Below are 4,519 nucleotides of genomic sequence, written 5' to 3' on the forward strand. Positions count from 1 at the left end.
TGCCAATCTTGCTCATTCGGCAACGAATCAAACAATTTGTCGACCAACTCCTCTTGAGTGTATGTGATTTTGTGTCTTGCTAGCTCCATCTTCAGATGCCCAAATCTCTCAATCATTTTACAAACAGATTCATTCTTCATACAACCAAATAAATCAAACTCTTTACGCAATAGTTTCTTTTTGTTTTTCACTATTTCGGCACTGCCTACACATTTAACTTTCAACTTTTCCCAAAGATCTGTCGAATTTGTATACTCGATCAATGAAATTTTATCATCTCTGACTGACTGATGAATCAACGCTATGCATTTTTGTTCAGCAACGTATCTTTCAATATCATCAGTATCTGTCAAACATTCACCAACACGATCTCCTGAACTGTAACCATTCTTTATATTTTCCAGCTTAAGTATGCGAATGCTTTAAGCCACTCCTCAAATCTGGTAGCCCACCGGTTGTAATCTTCGATCGCCAATAGTTTAGGAGGCTTGTTGTATGTACCTTAAGCACTTTCTACACTCATCGCATCGGAAATAATCTTCTTTGGATTTGATGTTGATGTGGTGTCTTTCGTATTTGTCGTTATATCATCTCCCAAACCACCGGTATAAGCAAACACATCGCAAAATGGATTCATGAACGGATCATCCATTTTCAAGTACCTGAAACGATCAACAAACACTTAGAAAATTTTTGAAATTTTGAAAACATCACCTTCAAGCGGAATCAGTTGAAGCGAAATAGCTTCAAGCGAAATCAGCTTTTAAGCGAGATAGCTTTTCAAGCGGAATAAGATTTTTCAAGCGGAAACAGATTTTGAAGCGAAATCACTTATTTCGCTTGAACTTTCAAGCGAAATCTGAATTCAAGCGGAAACAGACAATAACTTTCAAGCGGAATCTGATTTCAAGCTGATTTCGCTTGAAATTACATGTGCTAGTTCAAGCAGAATCTAGATGATGTCAGCAAATCGAACAGTTTTTCAAGCGAAATTACAAGTTTTTATCAGATTTCAGTCGAATTAAGATCCAATACTTTCAAGGATTAGTTAGAACTATGTTTCGCTTGATATGTGAGAGTTTTAATCCATTTGACTGTTAAATTTTGTTCAAATCAGAAAAGAATGGGTAGAAGTGAGAGAATACGGTAAAATCAAGCTGAATTGGTATGAACTCCTCGTCCTGAGCTCTGATACCACTTGTTGGATCGTCGTGTGACCCTAAATAGTCAGTATGAGTAGTTCATCATCAAGTACAAAGGCGGAATCAATGTAAAAGATGTCAACACAGCTTGTTCCTTTCTAATCTTTATCTATTACTGATTTCCTGAGCTTTTACAGATCTGATTACAATTCGGCAGCACCTCGGCTCTCAAACACACACTGCTAATTCCGCTCCAAATGACACCAGCACACACATATATATAGAGTTCTGATTTCGCTTGAAGGTGACATGTCAGTTTCAAGCGGAATCAACATGTTAATTTCGCTTGAACTGAACATTGTCACTTTCAAGCGGAATCACCCACTTTTACATATTCTAGCTCTAAATTCAACCCTATTGTGTGCTCGATTATCCTATCTAGACATAAGACTCGATTAAGACGAAGTTAACAGACACTAGATGCACCAACAGCTCCCTAGGTTTTGAAGCTTTGAACCTTTTTACCTTTTAAGCACTCATATATTAATGTCATTTTATTTGGTCTTGGGCTACCCCCGTCATCAGCCCCCCAAGTCAGAGGTTTTTGTGTATGAGCTCAAAGACTTCTGACTTTTATACATGTATTATTCTGCTTAAAGGCTTCAAGGGTTCGAAGCTTGAAGGGTTGGAAACGGTTTTGGGGTTTTTTTTGAATTTTGAATTTGACAAGACAGTTGATATGACTTGTGGCAGTTTGTCAGGCGGCGGTTTTTAATTCCTTTGCCTACTCATATTAATTCTTATCTCATTAATTTACATATGCTTTAACACAAGAAACATCATTCGCTTTCTTTTTCTCAAGTTTTCCTCTTTTCGAAAACAGGTTAGTTTCCTTTGTTTTATTTTCTGTTTAATTTTCGCATATCATGGGTGCTCGTAAGGATTTGGCAAAGTCATTTTCTTGAATGACTCAGGAGGAAGTTGATTTGTCTTGTATGGAGTGGGGGATAGGAACAAAATTTAAACCGGTTGCACCGGCTTGTGATAAATCTATCAATGAATGTCCTCCTGGTTCGATTGCTTTATATTGTCGGCATTTTGAGTTTTCCAATCTTCGTCACCCGTTTTCAAACTTCGTTTTGAATATTCTGGAATATTATCAAGTTTCTTTTGGTCAGATTCATCCCCTTGGCATGGCTAGGGTTTTACATTTTGAAATTTTGTGTCGGGCCTCCGGGTATGATCCATCCTTGTTAGCATTTCGTCGTTTCTTCCGGCTTGCTAAGAATGGTGATTGGTTTACCTTCGAGACCACTCAAGTTGATACCTGTTTGGTTTCGTCCATGGTTTCTACACTTGGGGTCTGGAAGGACCGGTTTTTCTGGGTGTCAAAAGAGATTGTTCCCTTTAAACTTATTTGGAGACACCCAGATGCCGTTTTGAACGAACCAGAGCCTTCTGCTTCTGGCATAAACACTCGTTTTTTAGAAACTCTTAGGGAGTGCCCTTCGAGGCTTCGTCCCTTCCCTGAGCATTTGTTGGTGTTATTGGGTCTTAGTAAAGTGTGGGAAAAGGCCAATCGGGATCCGGTGCTTATTAGAGATGGGAAGGGTATGCATTTATTCTTCTCTTGCTCTTTTGTTCCTATTTCTTTGTTTGCTTATATGTTTTTATATTTGTGTTGCAGTTATGTCTGCTCTTGACTTTATCAAAAGCGATAATACCTCCGACGTTGGCTTTGATGATGTTGCTGCTACCCCTGGTGAGAATGCGGTTGTTAGGGGTTCTGATTATAGGTTCGAGGGTTCCGGATATGTAAATGTCCCCAATGTCAGAGGTTTTACCAAGCCTACTGCTTTCAAGGGTTCCACCCGTCGTTCACAACGCCATCTGAAAGGTGTTGATCAGCCTTCTGGTTTGGAGCCTATTGATGTTAGTGATGATATTGAAGCGTCGGCGGATCAAGCTATGGATGTCAGCAAGGGTAAGATGAAGGAGTTAATTGTTTCGAGTAAAAAGAAGAAGTTAATTAAGAAAGGTAGCACCCCTGTTATTCAAGGTTCATTAGTCAAGAGCGTTGAGAGCTTCGAAGGTTCAGAGGGTCAGGAAGTTTATGTGCCTAACTGGGGGGTTAAGCTTGGTGATAGTTTCAAAGACCCGGCTGTTTGTGCTGAGGCCTTAGCTTATTTCATTCCTCCAGGTGTTCGAAGCGCTATATCCGAGATGGAGGCTGATCATCTTATTTCTAGGATGATGTTGGGTTCCTGCAACCTTTCGGCCCTGTTGGCTGAAGGTGTTACTCATTTTGCTAAAGGCATGCAGGAGTATGAGGATACCTTTAAGAAGAAGGAAAAGATGAAAGCTGCGATTGCCGCTATGAAGAAGGAGATTGATAGTTTTTTTCTGAAAAAGAGCTGGCTTGGGTCAAGAAGGAAGGTGAGCTGACAAGAAGACATGAAATTGAGATGAGTGATCTCAAAAAGAGTTTTGAAGCCGATAGATTGAAGCTAAAATCTGACAGGGAGGCCTTAGTTGTTCAGCAAAAGGCCTTTGAGGAGGAAAAAGATGGCTTGAAGGCTTTGGTTGCCCAGGCCACTGGGGATAAGCAGTGGCTTATTGAGCAGGGTTTCCATCAAGTTGTTACCTTATCTTCTTCACTCTAAAGAGTTCAATTCCGCTCTTGGTGAAGTTTACACTAAGCTGCTCATTCTGGGTAAACATCAAGGTCTCATTGCAGGTTATAAGCTTCATGAGTCTGGTCTTCCTCTAGAAAAATCTCCTTTGTACCGTCCCGAGGCTTCTGATGTCTTCAAGGGTTCCGTTGAGCAAATGGAGAGGTTAACATACCCGTATGTGAGCCAAGTTGCTTCTTGCTATGGTAAGCCCCTCTCTATTTTGTAGGAACTGAAGCCAGATGGTCTTAATGAGAAGGTATGTGTCGAAGTGCTTAACTCTCTTTTAAGGAAACGTTCCTACTCAAGAGATAGCGAAGATACCTTTTCTGGAAAACTTGATGTTCCTAAGGATGTCAGCTTGGAGGGTTCAGCTGTTGGTGGTGAAGGCTCGAAGGCTAAAAAGATCAAGAAGACTAAGAAGGCCAAAGGTAACAGTTCTGGTGCTTCTAAGCCTTCTACTGATGCATGATATTCGTAGCTTTCTTAGCGCTTTTTAAAACAATCTGTGGTTTGTAATATTAACTTTAAACAATATTAGGTTTGGCAGGGACCCTTAAGGTTCCTGTTATGTGGTTGTGTTTTTAGGCCTGTATGGCTGTTTGAACAATTTCTGAATTTACAAGTCACTAGGACTTGTTTGAACTTATGCTTGGATGGTTGAAAGTCTTTCAAGACTTTCTTTGGTATGTTATTATGTTTAAC

This window comes from Helianthus annuus, chromosome 12, assembly GCF_002127325.2.
Source record: "Helianthus annuus cultivar XRQ/B chromosome 12, HanXRQr2.0-SUNRISE, whole genome shotgun sequence".
NCBI lineage: Eukaryota > Viridiplantae > Streptophyta > Magnoliopsida > Asterales > Asteraceae > Helianthus > Helianthus annuus.